Genomic DNA, 16,844 nt, shown 5'->3' with positions numbered 1-16,844 from the left:
AAGTTTTAGAGAAATTTGGGAAAGATTTTGATGAATTTACAGGATGTTTAAGTGAAAATTTAAGGAAAATTTTGGTAGATTATTAAGAGAAGTTTTAAAGAATTTTTAAGCATTATGAAACTTAAGGGCAAATTTAAAGGATTTTAGGACAACAATAAGGAAATTTCAGAGGAAGAAAATGCAAGGGGTTTTAACAAAGCTTCATGATTTTTTAGGGAAATTATTCTGAAAAATACTGGTTAAATTAATAAAAATATTTGCCCATCTATTAGAAGGATTCTGAGCAAAATTTCAGGAACTTTAGGGTAAGTATAGATGAGTATTCTGGGATTTTCAAGAGAAGCTGTAAGGAATTATCAGAGCATTTTCATGGATTTTTAGGGCAGTTTTGTGGATCTTTGTGGCAATTCTGATGGGACTTTTGGTTAGACACCGAGGAGATTTTAAGGAAGCTTTGGAGAATTTCATGGAATCTTCAGAGAAATTTGGGCAAAATTTTGGAGAATTTTCAGAATGTTTTGGGAACATTTTTAGGAGGAATTTTGGAAAATTTTCATAAGTTTTTAATAAAATTCAAAAGAATTTATAAAGAATCTTTAGAATTTTAGGGCAATTTTGTGGAATCTTTAGGGAAAAGGATTTTTAGTTAAACATTGTGGATATTTCAGGGAAGCTTTTGGAAAATTTCAAGGAAAGTTTCAGAGAATCATCACAAAAAGTTTCAGGGAATTCCAGGAAAATTTTGAGGAATCTCCAGGACAATTTTTGGAAACTTTCAGTGAAATTTTGGATTTTTTAGGGACTTTTCAGAATTTCAAAGGACATTTTCCAAAAAAATGTTCTTTAATGTTTTTGGGAACATTAAGATAATTTTCAAGAGTTTTCATGAAAATAGTTGAATAATTTTAGGGAAATATGGGGGTGATATTTTATTTATTTCATTATTTATTATGACAACAGAGTCACAGTGATTTATGGCTGCCATCTTCTTCCTTTCCTTCTTCTCCTTTTCTTCCCACCAGCCGGTTCAAAATGATGACATTACCACAACCCACTACCACTGGCTCCCATCATGCACCAGGATAAAGACAGGATGAATGTCTATCCGGGTGGGGGGTGGTGACATGGTGGGGGCTCTTCCACTGAACCCCCCCGGCCCCTCCCGTAGATGGACTGGAGCAGCTGAGGCGACAAGCATGTGACGAGAGAGAGAAATAATAAGCTGCACAGCAGTTTGGAGCTTTGTCAAGAGTCAGAGATATGGAGGGGCAATTCCGGAAACTAGGCAACCTCTTCTTTCAAAATAAAAGTCACCTTTGACAAACAACATAAAACTTACAAGGAAAGGGAAGAGGAAATAAGTGATTTTTAAAAAACAGCCTTAGAGGATCAGTCATGGACACTCTGAAGGACCAAATACTGATCCCTGACTCGATCCTGGTGAATGATGGCGCCTTGCATAAAAAATATGCATATGAGCGTTTAAATGATTAAAAAATAAATTCAAATCTTAGATCTGTGGATAAAAATGTGCACAGGTTTGATGCACAACATAGAACAATTCAGGAATGTTTCCAGGGAAAATTTGGGGGATTTTTGAGGGAAATTATCAAGAAATTTTAGGGATTTTTTCTTAAATGAAATATAAGGGAATTTTAGGTCAATATCAGGGAACTGAAATAAAAAGGTATAGAATTTTCAGGATTTACAACACCATTCTGGGAATCTTTAAAAATGTTTGAGGGAAGTAGCCTGTCTGAGGAAATTTAAAAAGAATTGTGGTTGAATTTTTAGAGCAGTTTTAGAGAAGGCATTTGGGATGTTAAGGAACATTTTTATGACTTTTTTTATTTTGAGAGATTCTTTTAGGGAGATGCTGCATATTTATTTATTTATTTATTTATTTATTTATTTATTTGTTGTTTGTTTTTAGTTTTATAGAGCCTTTAAAAAAAAAAAAAAAAAATCCAGAGAATTTTAGGAATGATGAAATTTCATGAAATGATAGCAGAGTTTTCAGGGACTTTTTTTAATTTTTTTTTTTTTTTTTTTTTTTTTTTTTGAAGTTTTTCAAAATTCTAATGAATTTTATGGGGAATTTTTGGGAACTTTTTGGGAAATTTTGAGAAAAATTTGCGGGAATTTTGAAGATCTTGGGACTTTAGGGGAATTTTCAACAACTTTTCAGGTCATTTCACCCTGGCATTTTGTTTTTTTTTTTTTTTTGGCCCACCAGGAAAATGCCCCCAATGCCGGATTACCAATCCAGCCTTGTGGCCATCTTTGGTTTATGTATTTATCGGACTCAGTGTAATTTTTCACAGAAAGCACTCATGGTGAGCTGCATCAGAAACAGATGAGCTGTTCCCATGCATTTACGCTGAAAGATATAACCGGAAGTGAAGCTCGTATGGTCTACCTTGATGTCGTTTCGGCGTATTTTCTATGACTTCGTGCAGTGAACGAGCTTCAGCGGTGCAGCAAACCGGAGCAGAGCAGGTGTATGCCGTGTAGAGAGTCCTGGTAGCGGCCACGGTCTGTGACAGTGGCACTAGGACGCTAGCTTTAGGAGGTTTGTGCGTTTTTGTCTGCGTGTCTGAGAGAGAGGGCGCGCGCCCCCGTAGACAGGATTTAATAGAGTGCAGAAACACCAATAAATTCATCTTAGAGTTAAAGGGAGGAGGACAGAGAGGAGTCAGAAGGGACTGTGGTGGCTGCTCACACTTTCTCCGTGCGGCTGCGGAGAGGCGGATTATCGGTACGCACGTTCTGCGGAGCGCACTTTTTTTGGTGATGCATTGAGAGGGGAGATGTGCAGCAGTGAGCGTCAACCTGGAGCTTCAGCGGCATAATCAGCGCAAAGAAGAAGCAGAACCCGCTGGATGTGTGGGGGGCAGCTGCTCTGTGCATCACAGGATTTCCATTTACTGTTTTCTTTATTTTGATGAATGCTTTTTATTGGTGCAGAGTGAAAGTCAAAGATGCGCACCGCTGAACAAAGGATTTAGTGGGAAACGATCACCAATCTCCTCGTTTTAATCCTGACACCCCAGCGTGCTTCGTGGACTTCCCCAGGGTCGACACTCATGCCCAGTCTTCCTCGGACACAGGCCGATTAAAGCTCTGCTTTCAAAGCTGGAGCAGAGCGAACCATCTGGGCTGATCGAGTCCATGTGGATGGAGAGAGAATACGCAAACAGCGCGAGCGCAGCTCAGTCCGAAATGTGACATTTTTTCACTCAGCCTCACATCGCAGCTGACATCTGTGCTTCTGCCTTCCTTCTCTTTCGGATCTGTTTACATCGACCAAGGTACGTGCTGAGCACCATGTAGCAGTGAGTCTATTGATTAATACGCATGAGGGGGACGAGGGAGTGTGACACCCTCACGGAGATGTGTGCGCGTGATTCAGAGGGCAGGACGCAGGGGGGCTCGATTTGTTTTTGTTGTAACGAGGCTGTTTTGGAGCTAATCAGCGCCGTGATAGGTTGCATCACTGACAGGAGATGTGCACGCATAGGCGGTTTTATCATTGAGTCTGGAGCCCCAGACTCCAGGGTATAGTCGACAAAGGTGTGCATCATGTGAGGCACACATCCAGAATCATTTTCAGTGACTAAGACGTGTATTTTAGGCGCCTAGAGTGAATGAGTAGCATTAAAATAGAGTCTGGTTATCCAAAATAGCCCCTGGGGAGGACCCCTGAGTCCAACAGCAAGGCCCAAGCCCCTCAAAAAGACCCAAAAATGTGAAGCAAATTACGAGATAGATCCCTACTGACTTAAAGCAATGGATTGGTGGATTATCATGAAGTGGGATGGCATGCAATAATTACAAATGCATATTTTGTGGCAGAAGAAGGGCCAATAGTGAGCATATATTTGTATTTTTAAAAGTTACATGTAGCTTAGAGACATGCTAGAATATTAAGATGAGCTGGTGAGCAAGTACTGCTGGGTAAATGTGCATATTAATGTTTGGGCATGGCTTAACTGCATGAGAAGAGATGCTCTTATGTTCCCTTGCTATTGTAGCTTTTAAAAATGGGGAAGAGTCTCCTATTGGTGTTTGCCTGGGGCCTCCATATTACTACAACTGCATCTGATCAGCATGTAGTCCAGAGGTTATTGATTCATGGGGACAGGGGAGTGTGACACCCTTTTTGTGATTTAGAGCATGGGGGCTTTGAACACACCGCTGTAATGAGGCTGTTTTGGAGCTAATCAGCGCTGAGGTTGAAGTTGCAGCACTGACAACCTCTGAGAAAGGCGACGCCGATGCACCAAATGCAGGTAGAGAGGGCACGCAGTAATGATACATGATGTACATTTACACGCAGCGCTGGCCACATTAAGGCCTTGACCTCGAGAGGCGTTTCAAGAAACCATATTAGTGTTAACACGTCCACTGAGAGCTTTGACCTGAGTGAAATTCCAAGTAACCGATTGGCTGTGGCACATTTTTCTCACAGGGATAAAAAGGTCGGTCTCTTTTAGCTACGCTTCCTTTTTCCACCCACAATACATCAGGATATTTTAGGAGTGCCAATCACTCCTCCGTTCTTTAGCTCTGAGGTTAGATGTCAGTCTTTATATTTGGATCACACGCACCGCTTTAACAATACCACTACCACAAACAAACACCCTCTTCTGGAACCCCCCAGGGACCCTCCCATGTGCCTGGTATTGTTAGGAGAGAGGGGGCTGCACTAAAAAGGGGAAAAAAGAGAATTCTCTAAATGTGAGTTTGCATGAAGCTGGGGACGTGTCCTAAACAGGAGACTCAGCCCTGACCTGACTGTCCAGCTCGGACAGAAATTGCACTTAAATGCCCGCTTGAGTCCAATTAGACAAAGGAAGTTAGTACATGAATGGGATTCAATGTATGGATTGGCTCAGTGTTGGTGAATAGACAGATGATGCATTAGCCTTCAGCCTCTCGTCAGTGCAGTATTTGTGTTCTCAGAGAGCTCCTGGGCCTGTTTTGGAGTGTTCTGTTTTCCACCATTAATCAATATTCAGCAGAGAGGAGCTGCTTATTCTCAGGCTGCGCTTTCATGAGTTAGTTAGCTTCCTCCTGGGAGGAGAGGATGCCACAATATCTCCTCGGGGCTGGTGCCATATGTACCTTGTTTGGATGACTGTGTGCATGTTTGTGGCCTTTTTATGTACACATGACAGCAGAGTGTGGGAGCCTTGAGGACGGCTAGCTAAGCAGACATTACATTTAGAATATTAAGCCTTGCACACGCTAAAAGACTTTAAAAATCTTAGCCAATGTTGAAAATGAAAGACCTCACACATGGCGACAAATACCGACAGATTTGACTGTTTTGTTTTTATAGTGTGTGGTGCCATTGTGGCAGAAATGACAGTCCAACTTCATTTTTTCATCACTTTAAATGTGGTATGTTTCTCTGTATAAACACTTGTGCTATCGCCACAAATCAAGAAGTTCTCCAGCTAGTCCTAACTTTATGATTCATGTTCTGCCATGGCAGTGTTTGCTGTGCTTCCTCCTTCAGTCAGCTTGCGTCCTGATTGGTCATATCTCTTTTCTACATAACAATCCTGCTCGTGCCTGTGAATTTTTTTTTTTTATCATTGTTTCTTGCCAAAGAACAGGATTCATGATTGTAGATAATGAACATGGTTGATATTTTTACCTCATCAGGAGTGGCCTTGATTGCCTTCCAAGCAGGCTGTGGAGGGAACGATCGCTCTAAACAAACCACACATCACAGGAAGACCTGGTAAGATAATCTTTAGAGCATCCACTAATAAAACCTTTGAAAACTCTAGTCAGGAGGGCAGAATCAGGCTGAAAATCAACATAATTATTTTGTGAGCAAAGCTTTAGATAGAACCTTTTTAGCACCAAATTGCTCCATTATTATAGTATAAGTTGCACCTTTCTCCACACATTCACTCCTGAAAGTTTCTAGAAAGTTTCTTTTGACCCCTGAAATCCTCCCTGACTTGAATGTTCATATATGCAACTACAGTGGGAGACTTTCCCCTAACCCTAACCCTAAAGGGTTGAAGTTGAAGAGGCTTGGGATCTCAGGAAAAGAACATGAAGTAAAGAAGACAGCATAGAAATGATGAATACAGCATCAAAGTCTGATTCTTGAATGGTGTCAAGGCTACATTTCATAAGAAATGTTCACAATATCAGCAAATAAATTGCAGTGGCAGAAAAGATTTTAAAGCAGCTAGATGATAAATCTGACAATCTCACTGGACACTTACTGGTCCTGTGGTATAAATGGCATCATTTTCTCGTTTTGGGGGATTTTCCAGAGTGTTTTCTGCTGTAATCATAGGACCACTCGCTGCAACTTCTTGCAGAAATTTTACTACAGGTCTAGCAGTATGTTACAAGTAGTCTTGGTAAAATAATCTCCTCTTTCCCATATGCAACTCACAGTCATTGTGCAACAAGAGCCCTCCAATTTTGCACCGACTACATCTACAAATGTTGGTAAATTTCCCATAATGGTACCACAATAAGGCCCTTTCACACTTGCACTGCTGTGGATATTAAGAGGGCAGACACAAGAAGAGCAGGTATGATGTAAAAAGGACTCTGCCAAATGCCCAATTTAATTTTACTACCAATCCAAGATGCTGGATGAAACAACAGAGTGGTACGCTTGACCAATGAAAAGTTTTTACATTTATACTATACCTATTAGTAGTGTCAGAAACAAGCAAAGGAACATACTGTCGAGTACAAAGGAGGATGAATGGTTGCAGGATAAAATCATAACCACCCTGTCCGATCACTTGCAGGAAAATTTCTTGCATATAGAATGCTGAGTTAAAAAATCTGCTCACTACTCCTTCCTGCAGAGATTTCACTAAATACCAGGAAAAGTCTGGGCAGTGTCTGGGTGGATTTTCCTTTTTTTTTTTTTTTTTTTGCTCTGATACACACAGCAAAATCATCAGTGTTAATTCAACTCCCATAGTGTTAAATTTAACACTTTCCCTGAGGTTTATTGAATTTTCACATTTTCACATTGCACATTCTGTGACAAGGTGGGATGTCCTCTGGCATGGGCAAAGTAGACATACAAACTTGAAGCTTGGAAATATCTTACTTAATGGTATATTCAACAGACAGGAACCCACTAACTCAGTGGACAACTTTACTCATGGTGCAAAGCATCTAATATTAAAACAACTTTCCACCAGGAACATGAGCAAAGGAATCTCAGCAGTGATCACTGTGCAAAAGGCAACAGCTTAACACATAAGAACGCATGTAAACGCATTTAAAACACATCTAAACACTTCGCCCAAAGGCATGATGGGAAAACTCACTCCACATAACACCTAAAATGGCACTGAGCGAATTAAGACGTATTGACTCTGTAGAGTCAGACTGATACTGATGGGTAAACACCGTCAAATGACTCCAACACTGAAGGCTTTTTAACTCAGAATGGAGTTAAAATTAAACTTTTGGAGTTCAAATCAACTCTAAAATGTTTAACACTGAGATATCAACACTCTAGTTTTTGTTGTGCAGTCAGATTTTACAATGTTGGGAAAGTTTCAGCAGTGCAGTGAATGTGTGAAATGTGCTTCATAGTTTTAATGCAAAATTAACTTATGAAGCCACAATGGGAGTAACAGCTGAGTTGGAAGGATAGAATACCAATTAAGATCATCACTGTTAGTTTAGCCTGTTGCACCAGTGATGTATGAGTTCTATGTTAAGTTATGGTGTAAGGTCCACACCTAGCCCTATGTTGAAGCTAGTTAGGTTGGAACTGAATGTGTGTCATTGTTTCATTGCACCACAGAGACTCATGGCTCAGCTTAGCTAGTAGACGATATGGCAGATCCTTACCACTGGATTGAGTGTTGCCCATCAGTTGGCGTAAAACTGTGGAGCTCTGCAGATGTGACATTACTGGGTTACAGTGCTTCTTTTTGTGTCTGTCTCTGAAAAGGATAACAGCTAAAAGTAACTTCTGTTCTGCATGCAAAGTATGACAAAGCATTGTGATTCAGTGATAAAGCCTACACCCTTAATGAACAGTCGGTGTAAAATAACAACAGTTACATTGGGTGTTGGAATCATCACTAGCATGAGGTAATTTAGCAGTATGCTGTTGTTGGATGGAGGAAATTAGCTCCACTCATTGAAAACTAGAGCAATAGAAAGCAATCATACATTTATGAGAGATGTGATAAATCATGGAGAACACACATGCACCTTATTCCACCTTTGGAAAAAAAAACATGATAATCCTCTGAACACTGGATGATTTAGCCAGACCCAGAATAATCACAGAAAACTAAACTCTTTTAGGATTTTTTGAACAAACCTAGCAACAAACCTCAACTTATCTATCATCATACGGGGCAAATCTAGCCTAAACATCCAAAATAACCAACAGGATGGACTCCAGTGTCCACAAGGAGCATAAAGAAATGCCAACCCAAGAGGTTGCCATGGTTGTCTCTTTTTCTTTCTTCTTCCTGGGGAATTTGCAATCTATACATGCATTTCCCCTCCTACTATATCAAACAGGATACATGTCAGTCTGGCTGTAAATTGCCGCTCTTGGCCACCACCGCTGTCAGGATGGAAATACAAAAAAAAATTCAAAATTAAACTGGATTATACTTCTGGTAAGGTTAAGGTAAGGGCAGGTTGGGGATAGTTTAAAGAGAGGATGGGTTCAGAACAGCCTGACCAACAGTAGAACTTTTCAAGTCTATTGCAAACTTGACCAAATATCACTAACCTGATTTTCAAAACCTAAAGCCAGCTAACCACTCTTGGTGGGTTTGCATCAATACATGTATATCCACACCGTCTGCAATGGTCAGGAATGCTTTGGTCACCTCCTTCACCCCAGCCACCTCCTTTATAGTATAAAGCTTGCTGCACTGTCATTCAGTGTATATTAAGCAACATTCACCTAATAAAGCTGGATAAATATCCACGCATAGAACAATGTTACTACTGTGAAAGCACACCCAACAGGGCAGTGGGGAGCAATCCAAGACAGTCTGGCTGTAAATTGCAGCTTTCAGAAGCTACAACTTTTAGGTAAAAGCAGGTTGGCATCAGGGTAGGGCGGGGACAGAAACACTTGTCATTTTTATTGCAGACTTTAAGCTCTTTAACCAAAAGTAATTAACCTGACCTGCAAAACTTACAGCTAGCCAAGGTTTGCGTAACTTCTTATAAAACCTAATGCTATTTAACTTTAGGTAAACACACTACAGTTTTAGTTCATTTTTTGGAAAAGTGTCTTTTGTATTTTAGTTTGTAATGATTTTTACTTACTAGTTGTATTGTTAGCTAATGCCAACTATAATAACCTTGACTGTTGCAGCACCTTAGGTGCAGGTAGAGTTGCATTAACTTATACAGAGCAGGTGCATCCCAGTAGAGTTTTAAGCTTCAGTACAACTCTTGTGAAAACTATATGAAAATGATAAAGGCTTTGATACCACAGGAACCAAAAAACTTGGGTTATACCGGTTGTTGGCCTGGCTGAGTATTGATGCTGTTGTTATTTTATTGGCATTTGATTTATTGATAACCATCCAAAATTAGTTAATTCAGAGGTGTGCTACTTTTGCCCCACTGCAAAATGGTTTTGTTTTCACTCTCTATAGTCTTACCCAGTCCTGCCCACGACACTATCTGACTGGTCATCAGGAGCTTATCATTTTAAATACGAGGTTTTTTTAACCTGCAAGGAGGAAAGTTTATAAAGCAGCTTCATGTGATGTCTGATGATTGCACTGAACACTCACTGGTCCTATGATATAAATGTCATCGCTTCCTATTTTTTTGCTGTAAACATGCCATGAATGTTTCCTGCTGCAATCAAAAGCCAACTCACTGCAACTTCATGCAGAAATTTAGCAGGATGCAGGATGAGCCAGGCAAAGTCTCAGTGAATGAATCTGCTCTTTTCCTTTCCATATGCAGCTCATGGAAGTGGTGGGTAGTAAACTAGTATCAATAGTCATCTGTAAAATTTTCACCCTGGTATGGATTCTACAGCACTATCATCACTGGTTTAAACACTATTGTGCTGCTTAAACAATGCTGCTGTTTATGATACACAGCAGGGTTGTTTTAAAAAGGTATCAAAAATTTCAAACACACTTTGAACCAAAATGAAAATATCAGCACCAAAATCGGCGTATTTGTGCTTTTGCAGCCAGCCCCCGTCTGTTCAGACACTCATGCTCCAGGCACACGGTTCGCTCCAATTCTCCCATCGCACATCCGGCTGTTCCTCTGATCACAGTCTAACCAGATCTGATCTTTCTGGGCCCCTGTGATCAACCCCCCCACCCACCAACCTCCCCTCACCCAAATAGAGCTCCCATCACTTCATCTATAATAAAGGATGCTCATTGATATCACATGTACGCAGAACACATGATACCTGAGGGCTGAACTCGTTTCAGGGAGAGTATTTTGGGATTCTTCACATCTGAGTAATCAAAGCGCCATCGGTTGTTGTGTTATGAAGAGGAAGAGGAGGAGAAGGAAGAAGAAGAAGGGGGATACAAGCACTGGGGCTGTTAATTGTTAAGTCAATTAGCATATGGTCTTGCTGTGAGCCCAGTCACATGGTAATGAGGCCTAATTAGATGGCTAGGGGTGTCTGAAGAGGCTGGGGGAAATGCCTCCACTGTCAGATTGTCCATACTGCCAGCCAACCAGGAGGCCTGTGTGATGAATGGACGAACACTTCCCCATTCAGTCCCTTTTCATGTCCTTCATTTACGCCCCGCCTCAAACTCGTCAACTCCTTTTGTCACATTTAGCGCTGTATACAGTACATCATGTGCTGACTTCCACCGCATATCTGCTCCTTCTTCATCCCCGCTTCTTTTTTATCTGGCACTGCCAGCTGCCAGGGATTGTGACGTCACTTTGGAGGCTTAGGAGTCAGACGGATCAGATTACGCTTTGTAATTCAAGGTTATTGTGCATTTTAAGTGAAGTAGTGAGCTGGAGGAGTTTCCTGCTCTGAACTGAGTGAAGTCTTTGCTTGGCTTAAGTAATTTGTAGAAATTTGCAGAAATAGCTGAGGAATAAACTGATTATATATTTTAACAGCCTTTGAATTAAAGGGTGTTTTTTAGACTGTTAAATACTTGCAAATTTAACTCATTTCAGAGTTATACTTGACAATAAAATTAACCAAATTGGCATAGTTTCAGGGAATGAATGAGTAACTTATCCAAAATAAGTACCTGACCTCATGAATTGGCACAAGGTTGGATTAATCACATGCTTTATTGTCCCTCTCAACACGCTTGGTTAAGCCACTGCAGTGTCTCTCTGCGGCCACAGTGATGTAAAATAAGTCCACTCTGTTCTTAATGTCTTGTTTCACTTTTAAAAAATGTTCAGACAGCTCAGTGAAAAGGCAAAAGTCATCTGAACTTTAAATAACTGAACAGCTGCCTTTTTAATGTCCCCTTGTTTCCTTTACAATCCATGACAAGTTCCTTTTTCTGTGGTTAAGTTTATGTCATTTTCAATCTGTTTAAAGGTCCTTATTTTCTTTAAATAAAGTCATTTAAGTAAGGACCACTTTGTCGAGAAAGACACATGCTCTGCTGTCTGCTGTCATAAATATTTTCTGTATTAGCAGTTATTCATTGGCACGTTTTGCGTTTCTTTATATTTAGCATTGTGGCTGTTCTTTGATCACCTTGCCCCTCCATGAGCCTATGTGGAAAGTACCAAGCAGGAACAGCTTTCCTGCCTTCTCTGTGCCTACAAGGAAAGCTTTAGACAGGGAGAGAAGGAGCAAAAAACCCCAGAGCAGAGCAGACATCAATGACAACAGAATGACATTGATTAAGTCACATGCTGCATAAAGGTGGAGCTGGGGTGGAGGAGGGTTGTAAAAAGCAGCTTGTAGAGGGAGCCGCAAAGCAAAGCCAGGCTAGAGTAGCTAAATAAGGCAGCATGAGTGCGATTAACCAATAGCATGCTTGGAGTGAATCGGCTTGCCGTCAGCTGATGAGGGCTTGCATGAGATCAGCTGATCTCAATTATGTGGCCAACGTGAACTAACGCTATAGGTGCGATTTCTCTATCCAAGCAGGACGTGAATTAGTTTAAGACAGTACAAAAAAAACAAAATGAAACAAACATGGCAGCACAGGCCCTTAATGTCTAAAAAATGTTCATTTGGACTTGCCAGGTGAATGTGGCTTACGTGAAATTTAATGGGGTATTTAGACCAGGAATGAGACTAAACAGCTTGCTAAGATTTGAGTTTTGGCAGAGCATTGTGTTGCTTTGATGTCTGGTCTTTTTATTTCAGCTTAAATGCACCAGAAATATATTTCTCAAAATACCAGCCAGGAAATCTCATGCAAATTGGTTGTGCTTTTGCAGTTTCTGTGTGGGAGTTCTCAGGCTGTAGCTGAATGAACGACTAGAGAGGACGGCCATCTCTGGTTCATCACAGGTTCAGGGATTTCCTGTCAAAGTGTCCCTGAGCAAGAGAGAGAGCACCTCCCTTGGATTGGCACTGCTAAGAGAATGCTCAAATAAAAGAGCTTAATTAGAAATACAGCTTTGTTTATTTGTTAAAGCCTGGGGTTTACATTAAAAGTGTTATCTAACCACCAGAGGGGATAAATGTTAAAATGCCAGCTTGGTGATGTTAGAAACATGCACGTAAAAGCATAAAAAGAGATTTCAAGGCAGACTTTCACCCTAGGAGAAAATTCAAGTGACTCAAGACATTTAAGAGAACTTAAGACAGCAGATAGAGCTCACAAAAGACGAGTCTTTGATGTCTCCAGTGACAAACCAGAGCTTATTTGTGAATTTAATCCAAACCAAATCTGATGCAGTGAGAAAAGACATCCAGTCAGCCTCGGTTAATTTAACATGACTGATTTTTTTAGGGCCTTATGTAATCCCCACGTCTCATGCAAGATGTAAATTTATGCGCTGCTGGAAAAGTAAAGGTCTGTGAGTGTTAGGAGGAAACAGAGGAAGAAGCAGCAGAGAGCAGATGCTAGCATCAGTCCTGCAAATGACCCGCTCACCCCAACAGCTGGATGAGCCTTTTTCCAGACGTATCCCTACACAGACGCGCACATTTTCCCCTCTATCAGTTTGAATAAAAGGACAAAAATGGGATTGGAATGGGTCGTCAAAATGCAATAATCCCCCCAATTATCACCGCAGTAATTAGACCGCATCTGGTTGTTGTAGCTTGATTTCCTCATCCTTTTCTATGGAGCCTGGAGCACATTTAAAGGACTGCAGTGCTGCACATTTGCACTCTCCCGCCTCTTGTGTCAAACAGCAGTGCTATATTGAATGCAGGCTGCATACTTGCCACATTCAGCTCAGTGTAAGAATGCTGTACCCTCACAGACAGATGCATAAAACATGTCATCAAGCAGAATGTGATATTTACATGCAAATAGAGCCAGCACACAGGCGCTATGCCAGCACAGCCAGCCTGTTATGTACATGCATGTGTGCCACGTGCAGCATGAATGCATGTAAACCCCCAGCTTCGTGCAGAACACAAAACTAAGATGGACCTCTTGGGTGCCAGCAGGCTCTCTTTGGCACCGAGGGAAGAAGATGCTTGAGAAACAGTAGCCGTGCAGCAGAACTGGCAAAGGCTGGATCCTTCCCCAGTTACATAAGAGATACAAGAAGAAAGGCAAATGGGGAAGGGAGGGAGGAAGAAGGGGCATGAAGAGGAAAGGAGAAGCCAAAATGGAAGGAAAGGGGGGCTGTGTTTGGGATTAGAAGGAGAGAAAAAAGGAGGTGCATCTTTTACAGCACACCTTTAAATGTTGCAGAGAGATGAGACACTGCTCTGGAGAAGAGGCGGCATTGAAATCTGACAGAAAAGAGGATTTTTTTTTAAATAGAGGGGAGGAAAGAAATGGCTGCATGGAGCCGGAGCGACAGAGAGAGAAACGTGTCTCGAAAAATGGGAGGGAGGGTAGGATGAGACGGCAACAGCATCCTCTGCGATGCACAAAGAAGAAGGCCATGCACGCCTTCTCTCTCTCCACTTCCTCTTTTAACGTGAGTCATATCAGGGAGGAGGTCTCCAGTGTGTGGCATGGGTGCTGTAGGTGTGTGTTATGTGTTCTGTGTGGTGCAGGTTTGCATAAGCAGTGGTGATTTTGCCACAGGCATCCCCATGCAAAAAAAAAAAGGCAGCCAGAGCAACCATCTGTGCAGGACGCCATGACTGGGTGAGAGGGTGAGTGAGTGAAAAAGAGGTCGCTCATGAGCGTGCAACACTGATACTGTCATCAGCGAATTATGCTGCAAAATCTGTTTGTTAATGACCTTTTTCTCCTTTGACAAAGATGAGACAATAACAAGCTATTAATAGATCTTTTATAACAAACCCTCTGATGAAATGCAAGCTTATTTTTCATTAGTGAGACATAATTAGACTAAAAAGTCTGTGGATGGCTGAGGAACATTCAAGATCTTTGATATTTCTCTACTGTGCATATAGGTTGATTGCAGTAATGGGATCTAGATCCATACATTTTCTACACGGGGGCTGGAGCCTATCCCAGCTGTCATTGGACGAGAGGCGGGGTACAGACATCTAGAGACAAACAACTAGGCATGCTCACACTCACACCCACGGGCAATTTAGAATCAGCTAACAAGCACGTATTTGGTGGTGGGAAGACTACCCGGAGAAAACCCACACATGCACGGGGAGAACATGCAAACTCCACACAGAAAGGCCCTGACCAGGACCCATCTCGCTGTGAGGCAACAGCACTAACCCCTGCACCACCGTGCAGCCCTAATGAGATATAGATGATGTGCAAAAGTCAGATAGGGGGCAGGAAGTTAAGAACAGTGGTCAGGAATCAGTGGCTTAAAATGAAAATTGTGGGGTAAGTGACAGAGTAATGACGTTCATGGGCGAGCCTGTGCTACGAGCCTGCTTTTTATATGAATGACAGGAATTGGCACCTTTTGACACCTGGTTTCCTTCTTCCATGTTATAATACACATTTATAAAAGCCAGACTGGGATAGAAAAAAATGAGGCTCAGCGTTGGTTCATGCAGGACATGGTAGTCATTCACTTAGCCATGATCAGCTGATGGCTAGCTGATCCCAGTTATCGCCTCCAAGATACCACAGCCAATCTCAGCTCTTTCTCTCAACACAGCGGTGTATTTAAATATGACATACAGCATGCAGATGGTTGAGTGGTTTAAGGCGTGCAACATGTACGCGGGCAGCCAGGGTTCAAATCCAGCCTGTGGCCCTTTGCTGCATGTCTCTCCCCTCTCTCATCCCTGTTTCCGCGTCTATCCACTGTCCTCTGCTATCTAATAAAGGCATGAAGAGGCCAAAATAAATAAATGTGACGTACTTTTCACTAATCCCTGCTTGCATTAATGCTGACGCACCATGCTGCTGCTGTTGGCAAAACTTCACCACCTCTACCCCAGCCTCCTCTTTTATAGCATAAAGCTTGTAGCCCACTCATACTGAGATTTCTGCTCCTACAGATTATTTGCTTTTGAACTTTTTTAAAAATTGTATTCAGTATGCATTTTCAATGTATCCATGTTGGGGTTTCGAGCTGCATGCTTCTTGGAAAGTCAAAGCATTGCTTGGCTAACCCAGGGAGCATCTTTTGAGCATAGAGCAAAATGGATTAAGAAAGGCAAAAAGGGGTCAAAAATGGTTAAAAAGACTGGGGAAAGCAGTTAAAAAGTGGCATGAAAGGGTCCGAAGTTGTCAAGAATGAGCAAAAAGTGGCAAAATTGAACAAGAGTACCTTGATGCAGACAAGATGGCCGACATACATCCAATCCATACCGGAAGTCTCAACCGGAAGTCCGTACATCTAAAGTTAGGCTTAGGCATTAAAACCCGAGTGGTTAGGTTCAGGGTAAGGCAGTGGGGAAGGTGATATATTTGAGATCCTGCACCAAGGGTTAGGCTTAGGTGCAAAAAAGACTGACAAACACTGGCAGCTGAGTCCAACAGGAAGAAGAAACTTCCGCTTGGGACTTCCGGCATGGATTGGATGTATAGCGACGCCCATGTCGGCCATCTTGACTGCGGTTGGGTCCCTCTCAAATTGAAGAGTGACAGCAAGGGCTGCACGGCGGTGCAGGGGTTAGTGCTGTTGCCTCACAGCAAGAAGGTCCCTGGTTCGCTTCCTGCCTTTCTGTGCAGAGTTTGCATGTTTTCCCCATGCATGCGTGGGTTCTCTCTGGGTACTCCCACCACCAAAAACATGCTCATTAGGTTAACTGGTCCTAGGTGTGAATGTGAGCATGCCTGGTTGTCTGTCTCTATATGTCAGCTCTCGGTTGACTGGCAACCAGTCCAGGGTGTACTCCGCCTCTCGCCCAACGACAGCTGAGATAGGCTTCAACCCCTGAACGGGATAATGAGGTACAGAAAATGGATGGATGGAGCAACACAAATTGTTTACAGGGGCAAAATAGGGGCAAAAACATGAGGCAAAAGTTGTAAAAATAGGTTAAAAGGGGCAAAAATTGGCAGAAAATAGTGGTAAAACATGGTTATACAGGGGGGTTACACATATGGGTTTATAAAAGCAAAAATGGATAAAGAAAGGCAAGAGGGGGTCAAAAATGGTGGAAAAGATTGTGAAAAGCTGTTAAAAATGGTAAAAATGGGTCAAAATGTGTCAAAAAGTGGCAAAAATGGGTGAAGAGTGGCAACAATTGATATACATAGGCAAAATGAGCAAAAAATTACAAAACAGGGGTAAAAACATATGACTAAAGAAGTAAAAAAGAGTTAAAAAAGTTCTTAAAATTGGTTATAAAG

The 16,844-nt window shown here is 41.7% G+C and overlaps 1 protein-coding gene across 3 annotated transcripts in view; it reads left to right on the top strand.

The window, feature by feature from the left end:
- Window positions 1-2,466: 2,466 nt before the first annotated feature.
- gprc5ba (G protein-coupled receptor, class C, group 5, member Ba) overlaps window positions 2,467-16,844 on the top strand; it is a 30,295-nt gene continuing 15,917 nt past the window's right edge. For 2 of the 3 annotated variants that reach the window (XM_041777685.1, XM_041777682.1), the window contains exons 1-2: window positions 2,467-3,311; window positions 5,674-5,752. The gene's annotated coding sequence lies outside the window, so the exon portion shown is untranslated. The remainder of the gene's footprint in view (window positions 3,312-5,673; window positions 5,753-16,844) is intronic. The other variant, XM_041777684.1, reaches the window with a different exon arrangement.

The sequence above is a fragment of the Cheilinus undulatus genome, linkage group 21 (genome assembly GCF_018320785.1).
Source record: "Cheilinus undulatus linkage group 21, ASM1832078v1, whole genome shotgun sequence".
In the NCBI taxonomy this organism is placed as follows: domain Eukaryota; kingdom Metazoa; phylum Chordata; class Actinopteri; order Labriformes; family Labridae; genus Cheilinus; species Cheilinus undulatus.
The sequence above is the reverse complement of the archived record's forward strand: the minus strand, read 5'-3'. Positions and strand labels throughout refer to the sequence as shown.